The 21452-nt window shown below is 37.3% G+C and overlaps 1 pseudogene; it reads right to left on the bottom strand.

The window, feature by feature from the left end:
- LOC121775371 overlaps positions 1-1727 on the bottom strand; it is a 4181-nt pseudogene extending 2454 nt beyond the window's left edge.
- Between the last annotated feature and the right edge of the window lie 19725 nt (positions 1728-21452).

The following is a 21452-nucleotide window of genomic DNA, read 5'->3' as shown; positions in this document are numbered from 1 at the left end:
TCATTCACGTTTTATCTTTTTCTTATCAATGAATAGATCTCTTTACTTGTATGACTTAGATGTCTCGTATTTCTCGAAAAAATGATTCGATTGATGGGATTTGGTATGAGATCGATGGTATCGATGAGATTGATACTCAAATATTTCTTCTTAGAACGTAGTGATTTGACCCCATAAGCGGGACCAAGCATGTTGCCGCCAGAAGCCCATATTTCTTCTAGAGAATCTCCTAATTGTTCCAGAGCAACTAGAAAGAGATTCTTTAACCAGAAAGAATTCGGTACAGATGTAGGATACCTATCCAGAAGTTTTCATAACTCAATCATAGATGATGGAATCATCAAAGATTTGACCTTTTCGAACTCTATCTGTAACTCACTAGAGGCTCGGGAAACAAAGAAAAGATGTGTACGAACGAGATATCTAGCAACAAGAAGAAGGAAAAGGATTGAATAGAGGAACTCCCAAACATTTGGCGATCTCGGACGTGTCGATATCAATGGTGACTCATTATTTCGATGAATCATTTCTTCGTACAAAAGAAGATTATGGAAACACTTACTCGAAATCTCACTTATCAGATTCCATTGTGGAAGACACCATTTTTTCTGAAAAATTCGCCATGATATACCTGATCCATGCATAATATCATGAAAAATGGATACAAATTTTTGACTGCTACTTAGTATCGGCAATAGGTCTGAAAAAGTATCTAAAAATATCAAATTTAGATATTTGTACCCTGTCGAAGTAAGGAACCATGGCATATACGTTTGGAATAGATTCCATTTTGAGAGAGTTGAAAAAGCACTATCTCCTTGAAAGGTTCTATACATCTGCCCTTTCTCAACGCATTTCTTTAGACAAAGACTCCGTTTTTTCCTCTTTTCAGATGGTAACTCAGAACATGAAGTGTGAATCAAACCCATGTTTGAATTGAGATACTGATGCAAGTTCTTCCCTTATGAATTAGATAGATTCATGTCTGAAAGAGGTTGACAATAAGTTCTTCCAAAATGGACTATTTGTCCATCTGTTAGAGGTGTTCCAGAAATGTCTGCGATCGAGTAAATAGTTCTACGAACGAATGGATCGTATCGACTTGGAAAATGGAAAGATTTGTACAAGTTATACGTTTCGTCACCACTTTGTGGAAAATCATTAGGTATGAATATGTTAGATACCTGTGACTCGATTGGTGAAATAGTATCTCCCCCCTCAAAAGCATGCTTTTTTTTACCGACGCACAAAGAAAATATTTTGTTGCGAATGAACAAGATATTGAGGAATTGTCCATACGTAAAATCATAATTATTGATACGGGCCTTTTCCACAGAAAAGGGGAATCTTGTGTTACAGTAGAAGCAGAAGTGATGTGGATTATTCAAGAATCAAAGTCGATTTGCTTTATAAAAAGAAGATATCAATGAACTTCTATGGAATGGTTTCACGAGATTCAGCCAAATGTCTTGATTGTGGAATATCATTGAGAAATAGGAATCCGCGTTATCAAAGGATTTCCTGCGATTATTTCTAGTATGGAATGAGTCAATCATCCACTTTGGTATCTTACTGAACAAAAAGGGCGTTCCTCCATTGATCAAGAATTTCCATTTTCGGGAAGTATCATGATCATCCAATAAGAAGGGTTTCCATTTTTTCAAATGAACAATTTGAAGACCTATTGATTCTAACAACTTCCGCGAAATATTGTCCGCTTTTGCCATTTCTGTCCGTTCACAAATTGTTGTCCACTATGCTTTTTTTTCTATTTTTGGTAAATGGAGTCATTTTCCACTAACTCATTGCACTTACATTCCAGTATTATAAAACCAATATATAAATGTGGAACTCACATTACACTAATTTTTTCTATTCACTTTTCTTTATATTTCTTAAAACCTGCGGCGAGTTAAATTGAACAACATTTTGTGAACGGAGGAAGTAATATTTTTTTAAATAATAAAATTGTCAGCCCTACCATTACACGTATATTCTTATATTATTAGTTAACCTACTTTATTAATACATAATAATACCAATAAATTGTTGTTTAAAATTGGTTTCACGATAATTAGAATTTAGACAACGAAAAGTGTTAGTTAATTAACTAATATTATGTGCACACTTAAAAAACACTAACTTCGTTCATACAGTAGGACATTGTAGATAAGAAGGAAGGACTGTCTTCATTTCTAATAATCATATTTCATTTTACGCACATAATTAACTAACATTATGTGCACACTTAAAAAACACGAATATAGAATATATAGATAAATAACCACATGATCAGACAGTTCTTATTATAAATATCATTAGTACTATTTCTCACAATTTTCTTTCTTCCCTAATGCCTTAGCTTAAAAAATTTCTCTAGAGCGCTTTGTTTGTTTTTTTTTGTCATTTTTTCTCTTGTCTAGAGTCGCTTAAATTAGTTGCGTAGATGATTTTGTGACTAAATATTGTATTGTGTTTTTTTTACAACCATACCTGCTTGAAAATAGTAGGAGTACTCATTGTTTAATTTGGACTTCAAAAAATAAAAATAAAAATAAAAATAAAAATAAAAATAAAAATAAAAATAAAAATAAAAATAAAAATAAAAATAAAAATAAAAATAAAAATAAAAATAAAAATAAAAATAAAAATAAAAATAAAAATAAAAATAAAAATAAAAATAAAAAATAAAGTGTGCATAAATCACATGTCAACTATATACTAGTAGTATGAGAGACACGTGGTGCCTAACATTATTAGAAAATTTGCGCCGACAATTTAAGCAATATAAGAAATTATAAATCATTTTCACACTTGAAATGTTGTCGTGTCACCTTTTCCCTACTTCCAGTGATACTATATGCTAAAAAATATATATATATATTTGACTGGAGAAACATATTAGTAACTTGTTTGTTAATGTTTTCTTGCATAAATATGAAAGGACTTCCTCTTTCTGCATTTTAATACTCTAAAATTAGACGGAAAGAATTAAAGGATGATGTGTAAGTTTCTTTCCCGCAAAACGCAAGTATGGGTTAGGTTTCGAAGAATTGAATAATTTATATGTTGCGATGACATGCGACAATGAATTTGTGGTGTGTGATGAATGGAAAAAAAATAAAATCATACTTTAAGGTGTAGTCGTGTAGTGTTAGTAATGATTCAAAATCTAGAAAAAGTTGTGTCATCTGATTAGAATAAATATATTAATTAATACTATTATAGATACTATGCTATGAGAATATCTATACCAATGTAAATGAATTTTTGTAAACTTGACAAAATGCAAAATTATACTACTACTATTATGGCTCACATCTTTTTAAAGTCATATCTTTTCATTTTGACGTACCAATAAAAATAAACTTTCTTCTAAAGGGTTCCCTCTTTAACGGTTCTCCAGTCATTTTGTTTCTTTCTCTTTTTTTCAATTTATTATTTTGTACTATTAAATTCGCGGCATTTTCTATTTCTTTTTTTTAAATGAACATAAATTTAAAGGTCGCGTCATGAAGGACTCGATCCTGAGATCTGTGGCCTAATACATTATTAACCTCTCTACCGTTTGATCAACTCACACACACCGCGACATTCTCTATAAAGACTATTGATAGTGGATAGTGTATCTTGCTACCAAACAACCACTTTTTTTTTCCAAAGTTTATGTTTGTTTCCCCTTTTAGATTTAGTTTAAGTACTACTATTATAGATCATAAGTGTAATAGCGGTGTTTGTCGATGGGAACAGGTGAAAGACATGTCAATTTATCTCTGTAATGTCACAAATAATCAAACAAAATAAGATTCAAATACATTTAATTTGGCCACTATCTAACATGTACTATGTATAAAGGTTTCCTTTGACTCAACTGTTGATCACATTTAAGTAAATTATTTGACGAAAAGAACTACTCCTACTCCATAATTTCAAGATTTAAATTTCGGAACACTTTCTAAATTAAGCTACCCAAGTAGCATAGAGCACTTTGGGAACAATATCTAATTTTGTGACATCAACCTTGACTTTGACATAGAAAGAGGCCACCATTAGAACTAAAAAAATAACTTTGCAGTTCTAATTGTAACTAACTACTTGAATTGAATGGATGTAGAAGAAGCCACGTCGTCTCAACACCAATTAAATAATTTATTAATTATTGAATTAGGCTGCAAATGGATCCATTTATTGGATCGGAATCAGATGTACTCTCAATTAGGGCCCACTGGATCTAATCAACAGTTGGCCCCACTTTTAATTTCACATTAATAAATCCCTCACCTCACCTCGCACCCAATGGTTCAGATATTTTTCTAATAAATGAGGATTTGTTGTCATTTTCCATCCTGTTTCTGATTGTATGTATTCTGGAGACATATTTTTAATTCTTTAACTTACATTCGCCCACTACTACCCGTGTCAAATTTTAATTGAATTGTTTTAAATCATTATCCCAATTTTTTTGGCATCAACGCCTATCTCCGAATCAAATCTACATTTAGTATACTGATGACAGAAAATTGTATACTACAATACTAGGTTCAACAGAAAGAAACATGCATTTTATAAAAAAATTAGCAATGAGTTGAAATTGAAAGAGTTCGGCGTGATCAATTGAAGTGTTTAAGACAAATTTAGTATATATATTAGGTCCCAAAGAGGATTCCTGTCAAACTATACAAGGAAAGGATCCATAATTAATGAGAAGATTGGTAATTGATTTGTAATTGATACCTTGTAATAGTCCCCTAGAATAGATTGATCTCATTGATCTCTTTCCTTAGATAGCTCTCCTCTTCTCCTATAAAAGAAGGAGAATTTGTAAACATTATACACACAAGAAATAAGAGAACGTATATACTATTCTCTAAACAATAATGTCGATCCCATCAACCCTAGCAATCGTTGCCTCTCTCGATTACCATCTTCAAGATGGTATCAGAGCAGGATATTAGAGTGGGGACTCAGAGAGAGTTCATCACTGTCCCATACCTTTCCCGACCCATCGACCTTGAACCTGTGAGCAAACAAACATGTCAGAATCCAATAGTTCAAACACAGCCGATACAGCCTCAAATACCATAAGTATCCCAACCGATCTTGTGGCGCAATTCGCCGAATTTCTCAAAACCAACAGCAGATCAAATAATCCAATGCCTCCCCAGATCGAGTCTCTCGGCGATATTACCATCAAGACCAAACTGAATGGGGACAATTACCCCTTGTGGTCGAATCTGATGGAACGCGCGATTGGTGGTAAAGGGTTGACGTCTCACATCCTAGGAGTTTCAAACCCTCCACCACGGACCGATCCGAATTACCCGAAGTGGCAGCAAAGGGACCACTGTACCTTCAATTGGATCATCAACAATATCGAGTCAGATCTCGTAACAGAAGTCTCCCAATATGCAACCGCCAAGGACCTCTGGGAAGGCCTGGCAATCACATACGGAAGCGGCAGAGATCCGTTCCAAGTGTATGACCTGCACAGACAGAGTATGACAATGAAACAAGGAGGAATGACCCTAGAAGCCTTCTGGGTCAAATTCCAAGATTTATGGATATCCATAGATGCCCGAGATCCAAGCACAATCGACCACCCACCGTCGATCGAGAAGAATAACCAGACAATACAGAGAATGAGGGTGTACCAATTCCTCACTGCATTGAACGGAGGATACGGGGGAATAAAGAGGGAGATAATCAACAAGGATCCACTACCGAATCCACGACAGGCATACGCAATGGTGAGGCGTGAAGCCGTGAACGCAGGCCTAATTAAGCCGAAAGACCAACCAAACTCCGGAGTCGGAGCCGGTCTGATTACCTTCGACCGGAACAGAGCCGTCAACAACCAGCCGTCTCCCCCACCGTCAAGATTCCCGACCAATCGGAGAGGAGAAGAAGATAAAAGCCGGTTGATTTGCCACCACTGTGGAGGGAAGAAGCATACAAAAGACACATGTTTTCTCCTCCACGGGTATCCCGATTGGTGGGAGGAGATGAAGCAGAAGCGATAGGCAAGGGCGAATCGCGGCGGAGGAGGGAGAGCGACGGCGTCAGTGGCAGCGGCGACCGAGGAACGGGCTACGTACGCCGATTATCCGACGGGTAACAACGGTCCCTCGACCGCTGGTAATCATGGAACCGAAGAGCAAACTGTCGCCTCTGTCGCGACGGCTAAAGCGTGGAGCACCGGGACGGGGGGGGAACAATCTGCGGCGGCTAGGGCTTGGGCGGAAGGTAAAGGGGGATCTTATTCACAAATAGATCCCTCCACTCTACCTTATTCTCACATTTTACCCCATCCAAGTTTTATTTCCGTTTGCACCCCCAGAAATCCCAAAACCTTGCTTTTTGACCCTGGAACTCATAGTAGTTTATGTTTTGAAAACTCAAAGTTTAATAATTTCCGGAAATTACCCAAAAAATCCAATTCTGATGATTCGGACTATAAATCCTTGGAAATTCACCCTAGTATTAAATGTCATAATCCTTTTGAAGCACTGGCAAACTCGTCAACCTCAACCATGGGGGAGAAAAATAGCCATTGGATTTTCGATTGTGGGGCCACCGATACCATGTCATATGATGCCAATGATTTTTTGGAAATCTCAAAATCCCGGAAAAGTTATGTCCAAACAGCGAGTGGGGATTTAGCACCAGTTAAGGGGGCGGGCACTATCCATATTTCACCCACCTTATGCCTCTCAAATTGCTTATATGTTCCCTCGCTATCCCACAAGCTTCTGTCTGTGAGTCATGCAACTAAGGAACTTCACTGCAAGTTACTAATGCAACCTCATTTCTGCTTATTACAGGATACCCAGACAGGGGAGATAGTTGGGCGTGGCACTGAACGACACGGACTGTACTACGTAGATAAGGCAGCCCAACAGAGTACTGCGTTGCTGTCTCACGGACTGACTGACAAACAGACATGGCTTTGGCACCGCCGGTTTGGGCACCCTTCCATAGGATATCTTCGTTTACTTTTTCCAAAATTAGTTGATTCCACTTTTACCTTGAATTGTGAAACTTGTTTCTTGGCCAAAAGCCATAGACATTCATATCATTTGAATAATACTCGTGAGAAGACTCCTTTTGCCTTAATTTATTCTGATGTGTGGGGTCCAGCACCGGTTACTGGGGGACAAGGATTTCGCTATTTTTTGCTGTTTGTAGATGATTTTACACGCATGACATGGGTCTATTTTTTAAAAGCAAAATCTGAGGTTTTTGAAAAATTTACTCACTTTTACACTCTCGTGCAAACTCAGTACAAACAGTCTATCCAAATCCTTAGATCCGATAACGGGGGAGAATTTGTTAATTCCAAAATGCAACTTTTTTGTATCGAAAAGGGCTTAGTCCATCAAACCACTTGCCCACACACTCCGGAACAAAATGGGGTAGCAGAGAGGAAAAATAGATATATCTTGGAAATGACCCGAGCCTTCCTTATTGACTCGAACATACCCAAATCTTTCTGGCTAGAAGCTATAGCAACTTCCGTTTACCTCATCAACCGCCTCCCAACATATATTCTAAACTTCAAAACACCTCTTGATATTTTCTCACAAAACCACTCCATCCCGTCATCCCTTAGCCTTGAACCAAAAGTGTTTGGGTATACTGTCTTTGTCCATATTCCTAAGCCAGACAGATCTAAATTTGCCCCGAGAGCAGTCAAATGTGTCTTTCTAGGATATGGGAAATCTCAAAAAGGATATCGCTGTTATGATCCAACTTCTCAGACATTATATACCATGATGAATTGTGACTTTGTGGAAGATGAATACTTCTACTGCCAACCTAGGAGTCAGGGGGAGACTAAGGGCAACGACTCTCTAGATTGGCAGCCTTCTATACCTAGACCTACCATACCCATATCCACGACTGAACCCCAGGGGGAGAGTAACCGGTCTCCACAGTCATCGCCTGTTCTAGATGTCGGTCCACCTGAGACAGTTAGCGGTACCACCGGGCAACCGAACTCCAACATACAGAACGTAGAATTAAGTGACATGACCGAACCATCAACCCCGATCTCGGATCCCGAGGTAAGTAGTTTTGAAAATAGCGTTGTACCCTTGCATGTTACAGACAACACTAACTATGACATGGAAGGGGAAGTTGAACCAATGGGAGTAGATGGAGACACTGGGCAGTATGAATTGCCCGAGAGAAGTACTAGAGGCGTCCCGCCACGAAGGTACTCCCCAGATTGGACAGGACGAAAAACCAGATATTCCTTGGCAAATACTGTTCAAGGACAACTCACAGAGATGGCAAGGGCATTTGAGGCTGCCCTATATGAGGAGGAGGAGATTCCACAGTCATTTGAGGATGCGATGAGGCACAAACATTGGAGGGATGCAATGAAGAAAGAGATAGATGCCCTAAAGAAGAATGGCACGTGGGAAAAGTGTACCTTGCCGAAAGGGAAGAAACCAGTTGGATGCAGATGGGTCTTTACTATAAAAAGGCGAGCAGATGGTTCAATCGAGAGATACAAAGCGCGATTGGTAGCCAAGGGATACACTCAAGTATATGGAGTAGACTACGAAGAGACCTTTTCTCCAGTGGCCAAACTAAATACAGTAAGAACGTTGTTGTCTGTAGCTGCCTGTAAGGATTGGCCGTTGCACCAGTTTGATGTAACCAACGCCTTTCTACACGGAGAACTCGAGAAGGACAAGGAAGTGTACATGGAAGTCCCTCCAGGTTGTTCAGAGGAATTTGGGGAAGGAGAAGTATGCAGACTAAGGAAGACTCTATACGGGCTCAAACAGTCCCCGAGGATATGGTTCGGAAGATTCTGCCAAGCAATGGTCAAACATGGCTTCACACAAAGCCTGTCTGATCATACGCTCTTTCTGAAGAAAAGGGGAGATAAAATGACATGTCTAATAATCTATGTAGATGACATGATCATTACTGGAGATGATGTAGAAGAAATCCAGAATTTAAAAGAGAATCTGTGCAAGGAGTTTGAAATGAAGAACCTCGGAGCCCTAAAGTACTTCTTGGGGATTGAGGTACTAAGATCACAACGTGGAATCTTTCTAAGACAGAAAAAATATGTACTGGATCTGCTGGCAGAAACCGGGCTATTGGAGTGCAAACCTGCAGAAAGTCCAATGATTCCGAACCATGGATTGAGAATAGAAGAAGGAGCGAAGTTGGCTGACCGTGGAAAATACCAGAGACTAGTGGGAAAATTGATCTATCTATCACATACAAGGCCTGACATTACCTATGCAGTCGGCGTTGTAAGTCAATTTATGCACAAGCCTCAAGAAGATCATATGGAAGCTGCATTGAGGATAGTAAGATATCTAAAGGGAACTACAGGGTATGGTGTGTTCCTGGAGAAAAAGGAAAACTTAGAAGTTGATGGATACACGGATGCTGACTGGGCAAGCAACCCGATTGATAGAAGATCAACAGGGGGTTACTTTACCTTTGTAGGAGGCAACCTAGTTACTTGGAGGAGTAAGAAGCAAAAGGTGGTAGCATTGTCGAGTGCTGAAGCAGAATTCACAGGGATCAAAAGCGGTCTAACGGAGATCATGTGGCTACGAAGACTGTTGACCGAAATAGGCTTTCCTCCAACACGGAAAAGTCAATTGTTCTGTGACAACAAGGCAGCAATCAGCATCTCCGAAAACCCAGTGCAGCACGATAGGACTAAGCATGTGGAAGTAGATCGACACTTCATCAAAGAAAATCTAGAAGCCGGAGTCATCGAATTTCCCTTTGTAAAGTCCAAGATCAGCTTGCAGATATCCTCACCAAAGCAGTACATCATAAGGTATTCCACGAAGTCTTGGGCAAGTTGAACATCGGAGACACCGTTGCTCAACTTGAGGGGGAGTGTCAAACTATACAAGGAAAGGATCCATAATTAATGAGAAGATTGGTAATTGATTTGTAATTGATACCTTGTAATAGTCCCCTAGAATAGATTGATCTCATTGATCTCTTTCCTTAGATAGCTCTCCTCTTCTCCTATAAAAGAAGGAGAATTTGTAAACATTATACACACAAGAAATAAGAGAACGTATATACTATTCTCTAAACAATAATGCCGATCCCATCAACCCTAGCAATCGTTGCCTCTCTCGATTACCATCTTCAAGAATTCCTACTCCATTGCACCTTCTTCCTTTCCTTTTCTGCCATCTTATCTATTAGATCTTGATTTATCCTATCCTTTTGTGTTAATTAAGCTTCGGTACTTGTGCAAGTCTTGGGAAAGCAATTCCATAAATAAATTCATGAAGATCCACATCATTTGATATCATGACCCATTTGTTCATTGTTCTTATAAGTAACTCGCCCAAATCTCATTTGTTTTCTTTGTTTAGTCAGTGTTTGTTTTGTGAACAGATTGACAAATTGCTATTTGATGTAGCCCAAATTTGTATGCGTGATCTCTGATATGTTAGCTATCTCTCTGCAAAAATTGAGAAACAAATATGTTGATTTTATTAGTCAATTGTTCGTTTGAAAATATGTAACATGCTTATGGTATATCAGAGGGGAATCATCATTTTGACCTATAGACCATCTCCAACCATACCCAAATCTCATTTTTGGCGTAGAAAATTTCTCCAATCATACTACGTACTACAAACTCAGTTTTGCGTTTTTTATGGTACAACACCAAATATGAGTGTGTCTGTAGCTACTGTAAAAATCTATGAGACATACTTAAAAATTGATGTAAAATTTGAAGTAAAATTATTTTTTGACATAACATTACTCAAAAATAAGTTTGAGTTTCAGTTTGAGTTTGATGTAAGAGCATCCACAATGAGGCGTCCTATAGTCCACCCTATGCGCCGCCACATCAGCATTTTATCCTCCTACCCATTCACCTGCAGTGGGATGCCCTATAGGCCGCCTTATAGTCCGTCCTAAAACATTTTATTCATTTGAATATTTAAAATAGATAAGAAATTTGAAAAAAAAAATTGGTGTGTGGGGAAAGTGAGAGATGAGAGAGAAAATTTGGTGTGGAAAATGGATGAGACATGGGGTTTAAATAGATAATAAATTCGAAAAAAAAATAAAAAAAAGGAAAACGCGTTGCATCGTCCGCGGTATCGTCCGCGGACGATGTATAGGGCGCGGACAATGCATCGGGCATCGTCCGCCCCACTGTGGATGGTCTAAATGGTTAGAGATGTTTTTAGTGGGAAAATGTGAGTGTGTGGGGATTATTTACTCATATATAGACTTGTTATTGGAGTCCCTTCAAGAATTTCATCCAATATGGATATTGGAAACTGCCTTTTCAAAACTCCTCAAGGTCATCAAAATTGAAAAAATTCTCATCATTTTTTTTTGTCTCTCCTGCTTAATCTGCTTTTCTCTTTCTCTATTCTACTTTATCAACTGTGATGTCAACATATGAGACTATTTTTGGTGGTCTTTCTCTATTCTACTTTATCAACTGTGATGTCTATGAGACTATTTTTGGTGGACGAAGAGAGTATTATATAGGAGTAGATCAAATCACATACTCTGATGCATTGTGTCTGACAGAAAAGTCTATACCTTTAAGACCAACCCAAAAAACTCAAGCCGAGCCCGCCCATTTCGATGCCTCTATATTGATTATAGAATGTCAGCAACAAGTGCGAGTAGATTCATACAGTATAAAAACAAGAGAAGAGAGTTGGTAAATGCAAAATAAACCAAAGAATTGACAACCATTACCAACAATAACTTTTGAAAAAGCACATCTTTTTTTCAAATATGCTTTGAATGTTTCGTTCATATCATCATCCTCCAGCAGAGTAAAAATGCCCTGGTGAAGGATAATGAAAGTTTCCTAACAATTGTTGCACTTAATTCTGTTCAATCACTCAGCTAATCATTCCGAAAAGAATGCCATTAGAGGTTGTGGGAAAAGAGTAAAAACCTCAAATGTAGAACTCTGTGAGGGTGGATTAGTTACACGTATGTCTTGTTCCTGCAAATGTAGCTGGAGCAACATCACTCGGCTTCATGATTGAAGGAGGTAGATCAATATGTAGATCATTAGACTGAAGGCCGAACATAAAGGCACGTGGAGCAGATTCATCAGGCAAACCAGCCAAAGAGTGATGCAGGGTTAACAATCGACCAGTTATCTTCTAGTCAGGTATCTCTTGGAAATTCTACACAGACTACAACATTTAACTAAACAAACATGCATGTATGTATGTAATACTTACCATGAGACATCACGTCAAATGTGTTAACTCTTTGGAATCTGAATTTAGAATATTGAGAGAGACTTGAGAGAAGGAAATCTTGAATTGAGCTGAATGGAATTGAATTACAAACAACTACTTGACTACCACTATTTAAAAGAACGAAGAAGACAAAAAACTGCCCAACTAACTTGATCAACTTACTTTGATCTAACGGCTTACATTCAACCTAATCTAACGGACTACAAAACAACGGCCCAGATTTAACTAGCCGTTAAATCTTCTTCTTCATCACAAATTTCTTCAAGTACGGAATCTGCATGGAATGACTTGATCAAGCTGCGGGAGTGACTTGATCAGTTTTGCTTGGGTTGACTTGATCAAGTTGCTTGAGTGACTTGATCAATCTACAAATCTCCACCTTCACTCAATCAGCTACACAAGTTTGCAGCATGATCAACCTTCTACAAAGCTCCACCTTTTCTCTGGGCAATGCTTTAGTGAGCATATCAGCCGGATTCATCTTCGTGCTTACTTTAAACACCTCCACCTCTCCATCTTCAATCTATTCTCTGATGAAGTGTAAGCGCACGTCTAAGTGTTTACTCCGTTCATGAAAAACTTGATGTCTTGCAAGAGCAATAGCACTGCTACTATCACATCCAACTGCAACGCATTTCTGGATCACCACCAGTTCTGCTGCAAGACCTTTCAACCGGAAACTCTCCTTGATGGTTGCTGCAAGTGCCAAATACTCAGCCTCAGTCGTGGACAATGCTACCATGTTTTGCTGACTTGATTTCCAACTTATTGCAGAGCCATATATTGTAAACACATAGCCTGATTGTGACCTTCGATTGTCTGCATCTCCTGCATAATCTGAGTCACAGAAGCCAAGTAAGGCATCATCATTCGAAGTCTGATTTCCTCCATTCATAATTCCCAACTTTGCAGCACCTTTCATGTATTTCAGCAGCCATTTCAAAGCCAACCAATGTTCTCTTCCATGATCAGCCATGAATCTGCTTGTAGTGCTAACAGCATATGCAATGTCTGGCCTTGTGCAAACCATTGCATACATCACACTACCAATTATATTAGCATAGGGAATCAGTTTCATTTCCCTTCTTTCTTCTTCACTTTGAGGTCTCTGATCTGCTGTTAGTCTAAAATGTTGAGCTAGAGGAGTTGCTTGCTCTTTCATGTTATTAATCTTGAATCTCTTCAACATGTTCAGTATATAATCAGATTGACCAAGCCATATAGTACCTTGCTTTCTGCTTCTTACTATATTCATTCCCAGAATCTTTCTGGCAAGTCCAAGGTCCTTCATGTCAAAACCAGACCTCATATCCTCCTTCACTTGGTCCACCTCCTTCATGCTTGATCCAGCAATGAACATATCATCTACATACAATAGTAGATAAGCCATTGGCACTCCACCTTTCTTCTTGAAATACACACAAGAATCAAATTTGGATCTAGTAAACCCACAGGCCAGCATGTGTGAGTTGAACTTCTTATGCCGCTATCTGCTTGCTTGCTTGAGACCATAGATGCTCTTGATCAGTTTACACACTTTTCCTTCCTGTCTTGGAGCAGCAAAGCCCTCAGGTTGCACCATATATATGGTCTCTTCTAAATCCCCATTGAGAAAAGCTGTCTTCACATCCATTTGCTCAAGCTCCCAATCATTCTTTGCAACAACTGACAGTAGCATTCTGATGGAGCTATGCTTTACAATAGGGGAAAACACCTCGTTGTAATCAATGTCATATTCTTGGGTAAACCCCCTTGCCACTAGTCTTGCTTTAAACCTGATTGAACCATCAGCTTCAATTTTCCTTTTGTAAATCCATTTGCAAGTGACTAGCTTTCTGTCTGCAATTTTATCAACAAGGACCCAAGTCTTGTTCCTTGTGAGAGAGTCCATCTCCTCTTTTATTGCCTGCAGCCACTTCTCTTTATCCTTGCTTTTCATGGCCTCTTTATATGTGAGAGGCTCCTCAAGCTCTATTTCTTCTGCAGCAATAAGAGCATAGAACACTGTTTCATATTCAGAAAATCGGCTTGGTAGCTTGCCAACTCTTCTTGTTCTATCTCTGGCCAACTGATAGCCATTGAGATCCTCACTCTCATCATGAGTAATATCAGGATCAACACCAGACGCTCCAGTTGCTCCAGAAGCTGATTCCCCAGCCTCTGCATCAGAATCACCATCATCTTGAATCTGACCTTGCTTCTCTGCAGGCTCCACCTCAAACTCAGTACCATCACTAGCCATTATCCTTACTCCATCAGCATTAGCATCTCCCTTATTCAAGAAATGCATGTCCCTCTCCAGAAATATCACATCTCTGCTAATGATCACATTGTGATTGCCTGGCTCTATGCACCACAACTTGTACCCCTTGACTCCCTTTTGATATCCCAGCATCACACACATTAATGCCCTGGGATCCAATTTTCCTTGCTTCACATGAGCAAACACTTTACAGCCAAAAATCTTCAGGTTGTCATAACTTGCATTCCTGCCATACCACCTATAATCTGGAGTATCACCATTGATGCTGCTAGATGGGAATTTGTTCATGAGATACACTGCAGTAGAAGCTGCTTCACCCCAGAATTTCTTCCCCAATCCAGAAAAAAACAACATACACCTTACTCTCTCAACAATAGTTCTGTTAGCTCTCTCAGCCACTCCATTTTGTTGAGGATTCATAGGAACTGTCCTATGCCTTTTGATGCCCCTTTGCTTGCAGAATTCATCAAAGGCCCTGGACACATATTCAAGTCTGTTGTCGGTTCTGAGACATTTCACTTTACACCCCTTTTCAAGCTCTACTTCATCACACCATTCCTTGAATTTTGCAAGTGCTTCTGACTTCTCTTTCAAAATGTAAATCCACGTTTTTCTTGAGAAATCATCAATCAAGCTCATGTAATATCTTCCTCCCCTAATGGCATTCACAAAAGCAGGTCCCCATAGGTCACTATGCACATAGTCCAATGGAGATGAAGAAGTATGTTTACCAGTGGGACAGGGCAATTTCTTAGCCTTGCCTCTGATGCAGTCTTTACATGGATAGACTTCCTCTAACTCATCAGCTGAGATCACCTGCTTCTTGACAAGCTCTTTGATGATTCCTATTGCAGGATGGACAAGCCTTTCATGCCACACTTTCAAGCTGGGGAGTTTCACCAGATTCAGCTGATCATCACCTCTCTTGTGACATCCCTAACACGAAACATGCATTATGTTGCATATTAGCATATTTTATTGTCATTACATATTATATTGTCATTTTTAGTATAGAGTTAATAAGTGTGTCATAGAGGGTATATTAGTTGTTAAGATGACAGTTGAATATATATAAATAGTTTTCAATCACAAATATTTTTTTTAAAATAAATATAATTATGTATTATGTTTGTAACATATATTTTGCTTTAGTATAATTAAAGTTAAATGTGCATGTTGTTTACGTGAATGGGTGTGCATGAAACTATTATATTCGATATATATATATATATATATATATATATATATAGGTATTTGATCAAAACAAGTATTGGCTTAAACCAAGAAATGCAGACGGTTTTCTGTCCATTGGATTAGCCAATCTAATCTTAAGATTACATTAATTAACGGCTAGATTTATTGGATAGATATTAATATTTTTGATCATGTCGTTAGTTATAGCATTTCCTATAATTTTTCTCCGTCATCTAATGTTCCTTTTATATGATCATGACCTATATTTTCATCTATTATGACATATTAGAATAAATTAAATTTTTGTGGTATAAAACATAATCCATGTGTTATAACTTGAATGTAATTATATTTTGACCCTATTTTACCATGTTTGTTATTATGACACATAACATTAATTAGTATGACCCAAAGATATGTCTATATTTTTGGGTAATTTTTTTTGTCGTGCTTGAATTGTAAAGGCGTTTTTAGTATGGTTATGCCATATAATTCCTGTGTTATGACTTAAATGTAATTATATTTTGACCCTATTTTACTATTTTTTTTATTATGACACATAACATTAATTAGTATGACCCAAAGATATGTCTATATTTTTGGGTAATTTTTTTTTTGTCGTGTTTGAATTGTAAAGGAGTTTTTAGTATGGTTATGCCATATAATCCCTGTGTTATGACTTGAATGTAATTATATTTTGACCCTATTTTACCATATTTTTTATTATGACACATAACATAAATTAGTATGACCCAAAGATATGTCTATATTTTTGGGTAATTTTTTTTTTGTCGTGCTTGAATTGTAAAGGCGTTTTTAGTATGGTTATACCATGAGTAAAAACTGAACGTCAGTTTATATTTTTGAGTAATCATCCCATGATTTCCGCGAAGAAAAAACGGAACGTCGGTTTATATTTTTTTTAGTTCCCATACTACCCTTTTATGCCTCAATTCGTTATTATTATGACCTAACAAAATGGTTGACAAGACTAAATCATGGCCGTTCATAACCAGATCCTCCGTTCCATATTTGGTCTGTATTTTTGTACTTAAGGGCGTATTTTGATAGATTAAGACCATATATATATATATATATATATATATATATATATATATATATATATATATATATATATAGGGAGATGATCAAAATAAGTATGTGTTTAAATCCAGAAATGCAGACCAAATCTTGGCCCTAGGATTAGATGATCTAATGGTCAATAATTAACCAAAAACACGGAAGGTCATAATTAAGCAATTTTAGGTCATATTATAATATTTGGGTTTAATGTCATGCTAAGATCGTTTTAGGTCATGCTTTGTTCGCATGACCTAAAAATTACCTAATTATGACCTAAAAGTGACCTAATTATGATATTGTTCTGCGTTTCTGTATTTAAATCTAGTTTTGCATAGATCAAAACCCTATATATATATATATATATATATATATAGTCCTGTTAGGTTGAGATTATTTAGCTAAATTGAGAAATGAGATGCAATATCAGCCTAATCCACAAGATTAACTAAATGTCAACAGCTATCACATTATGTCAACACGGAGGTATAAGTGTCATTTCATTTCAATAGTCAGAATATCAAATGTCAACAGCTCGTATTAAAATGTCAACAACTAAAAGATAACACTTACAATTCACATTTGAATACCGAGAATATCAAATGTCAACAACTCGTATTAAAATGTCAACAACTAAAAAATAACACTTACAATTCACATATCAATACCGAGAATATCAAATGTCAACAACTCGTATTAAAATGTCAACAACTAAAAAATAACACTTATAATTCACATTTGAATACCGAGAATATCAAATGTCAACAACTAAAAAATAACACTTACAATTCACATTTGAATACCGAGAATATCAAATGTCAACAACTCGTATTAAAATGTCAACAACTAAAAATAACACTTATAATTCACATATCAATTACGAGAATATCAAATGTCAACAACTCGTATTAAAATGTCAACAACTAAAAAATAACACTTGTAAGGATTCACCGAATGCTTCGATCTGATCTACACAAGCAACAACGTCACCAAATGCTTCGATCTGATCCACACAAGCAACAACGCTTTTGCGGAGCTTCAATTCCAAATCGGAGCTTCAATTCCAAATCTATTTGAATTTCTTACAATTCAATTACCATTCCCAAACGTATGATGAAATTTCTCAATTTTAAAATTACCAATTCAAATTTGTTTATCTTTAATAAACAACAGCTTTTGTTTATAGCACAGTGCAAAACAAATTTTTCGGCAGTGGGAATTGAAATAGAAAATTGAGCTCAATTGAATCACAAATTCAGATTATGAACTGCATCTACTCATCTATTTCCAAATTCAGACGAAATCAACCAGAAATCAAAATTCATTTACCACACAAAATTAGTCGATCGAAATTTCCTCTGCATCGCGCTAAAATGGAGATCTTCGCGCCGGCCTCCTCGAGCTGCTTCTTCCCCGCCTCCGCCTCCTCCTTCGTCACTCTTTCCTTGAATTTCTTCGGCAATCCTTCAATCAATTTCTTCGCCTCCTTCAGCGCCAGGCTCGTCAGAGCCCTAACCACCTTAATCGTCGCGATCCTTGAGTTGCTTGGCACGTCGTCGATCACCACGTCGAAGGGGGCGAAGGAGGCGGCGGAGACGCCGAGCTTGTCCTGGAGGTACTCAATGAGCTTCTGAGTGTCGGCAAGGGTGAGGTTCGAGATCTGGTCACCGAGCTCGACGACTTTCTCCGGAGCATCGACGGCGGCGAAGGGTAGAGGTGTGTGGTGCGGCGGCGGAGGGGGGAGGTTTTGAGGGGAAATTCGATGGTGTGGCAGGGAATGTGGGGGTGGGTGAGCGGTAATCTTAAAAAAATATAGAATTACTATTCTGCCCTTTCACAATTAATTAATGTAAAAATATTTTCTATGTGGCAAATTCTTGACCACTCATTTAATAAAAATGAGTGGCTGAGATTGCATCTCATTTCTCAATTAGCTTAAAAAATCTCAATTGATCATGAACCTCTATATATATATATATATATACTTGTTCTTAGTACATTATAGAAGCAATAGTTTGATTACCTAGGAATCTGGATACGAGGACTACTTGTGACTTGTATAATTAGTTTTACTAACTAAGAGATATACATAAAGTTTTATGCATGGATACGTGTAAGAATTTAGCAACTCTCATCATCATTTCTAATTTCAAGAATTAATGGAAATTTGCAACTCAGTCCAAGTGGACACACATAATATATATTATTAATATTATTATCATCATTCCTGTCGTAATATGTATAAGTTATTAACAGTACAAAAATAATTAGCATAAGTATTAATTGTTATATAGTATTAATAATTAATACCTAAATAAGAGTCTGTCTGTTACACCGCCATATATATATATATATATATATATATATATATATATAGGAGCGTTATTATCCTATTCATCCCTTTGATCCTTTATTCTTCTTAATATGGGCCGTTAGATCTCATTCATCAACGGTCCAGATGATCTGCATTATTACACTATAATGGTGCATTATTAGTCGGTGTGCATTACTCAACTGAAAATCTGCATTATTACGGTATAATAGTGCATTATTAGTCGGTATGCATTATTCAACTGAAAATCTGCATTATTAAATGACACGTGGCATCAATCTAACCGTCGGATGATAAAATCGTCGGGCTGAGATCAAGAAGGAAAAAAGAGAAAATATGCAAAAAGGAAATGAATACATCCCTATATATATATATATATATATATATATATATATATATATATATATATATATATATATATATAAAAGGAAGCTTAGGTTTGAAAGGGAGCAGAAAAAAGAAAAAAAAAATAGAATTGAAGGTCGTAGTTCAGGAGACGGAATCGGTGTTCAACTAGTTTATCTACCTATTTTTAGGTGGGTATAAATCACACTTTTAGTTTTACATGTGTGATGTGGTTGATTTTTATATGTTGAATTGGATTGAATTATTGGATTATATATTGTGAAATTGATATGATTATGAATTATTTGATATAGATGGTGGAATATGATATGGATATGTGATTGGTGCAATGGATATGATGTTGTAAATGAATTATATGATAAAAAAATATGTAATTGATGCTTTACATATGGTATTGAAAGTACATGAATCATGTGATTAAAGAGGATCTGTGACAACCTTGTACTGGATCTGAAATTTTAGAGTGACCTACGAGTCCAATAACAGAGAGGCCTTCGGGTCAAATACAGAGGACCTATGAGTCCAATTACAGAGGGACCTTCGGTTCAAATACAGAGGGACATATGAGTTCAATTACAGAGAGACCTTCGGGTCATAGAGGAATCCCGGGCAGATACCGGGTTTGACTGTTACAGAATAATAAATTGAATAGAGTGGCATATGCATATGAATATGAAATGGTTTGTTTTTAAATTATGTTATATATTGTTTCTGATTATATGTATTGATAAAAAAAATATGCTTGATGTTTGTATCATGTGAGATTAAAGGTGGAAATTTATATATACTGAGTTGTGGCTCATATAAACGACTAAATTTTTCAGGAATAAGATAGCAGTAAAGTTTTAACTGACGTGGGTCATAGGAACTCCACGTGTTATCAGGTTCGGCCGCTGACGCATATTGGCAACCTTCTCCTCCTCATCATTTTGCATGTAGATAAATGTATAGTATATAGAGTGGTGAAAGGGTTCCACTACTTTACAGGATATTTTGAAATATGTATCGGATAAGTGTTTTCTTGAACTTATATAATATGAGTGTTCTATGAATTACACACGTGTATTGATTGCTTTTATGTTAATGGATTTATTTATTTAAAGAGTATACGTCAGAGGGGTTGAGGTGCCACAGTTTAGGTGGTATTAGAGCAGAGATAAGGATCCCTCTGGGACATTGCATCCATGCATTGCATATGATACGTATTGGTTATAAGTTGCATTTGCATTTGAATTATCAGGAACATGGATATTCCTGAACATATGTCATCGAGGAGAGAAGGGTCAGCCGCCCCGCATAATTCATTAACTGCAGAAGCATCTCATTCACCTGTTGCATCATCTGGGGGTAGCCAGCCAATACATAGGCGGGTTGAACAAGAAGTACAGGGACTAGAAATGAGACCAAGGGGTAGAAATTTTAAAGAACTAAGAAAGATGGGAGCCGTTGACTTTGTTGGGACTACTGATCCTGCCGAGGCTGAGATATGGTTGAAGAGGACAGAGCGTGTGTTTAATCAGATGGGTTGTATTGCAGAAGATCGTTTTGATTACGCAGTGTCTCTTCTTCAGGGCGATGCTTACTATTGGTGGGAGTTCAGTGATAAGTTGGGATGAGAAGCAAAGAGAGTTTTTGTCCCTTAAACAAGGATCTATGTCAGTTGCAGATTATGAAGTGAAGTTTACTCAGCTTTCTCGTTATGCATTGATATATGAGATAAGAAGCAAAATCACACCTTCAGACCTTCGTACTTATAATGATCTACGTGCAGCGGCTATACGAGCAGAGAGACTAGTGAAAGAAAGACATGTGTATATTCAAAGACAAAAGAGGGGACCACAAGAGTACAGGGGTGAATCAAGCTCGAGCATTTAAAAAAGGCCTAGTTCTTTTTCTTCGGCATCGAGTTTCAGTAGAGGAGGTCCATTGGGTCAAAGAGGCGGACGTGCACCACCTTTCAGTTATG

Source organism: Salvia splendens, chromosome 1 (genome assembly GCF_004379255.2).
Source record: "Salvia splendens isolate huo1 chromosome 1, SspV2, whole genome shotgun sequence".
Taxonomy (NCBI): Eukaryota; Viridiplantae; Streptophyta; class Magnoliopsida; order Lamiales; family Lamiaceae; genus Salvia; species Salvia splendens.
The sequence above is the reverse complement of the archived record's forward strand: the minus strand, read 5'-3'. Positions and strand labels throughout refer to the sequence as shown.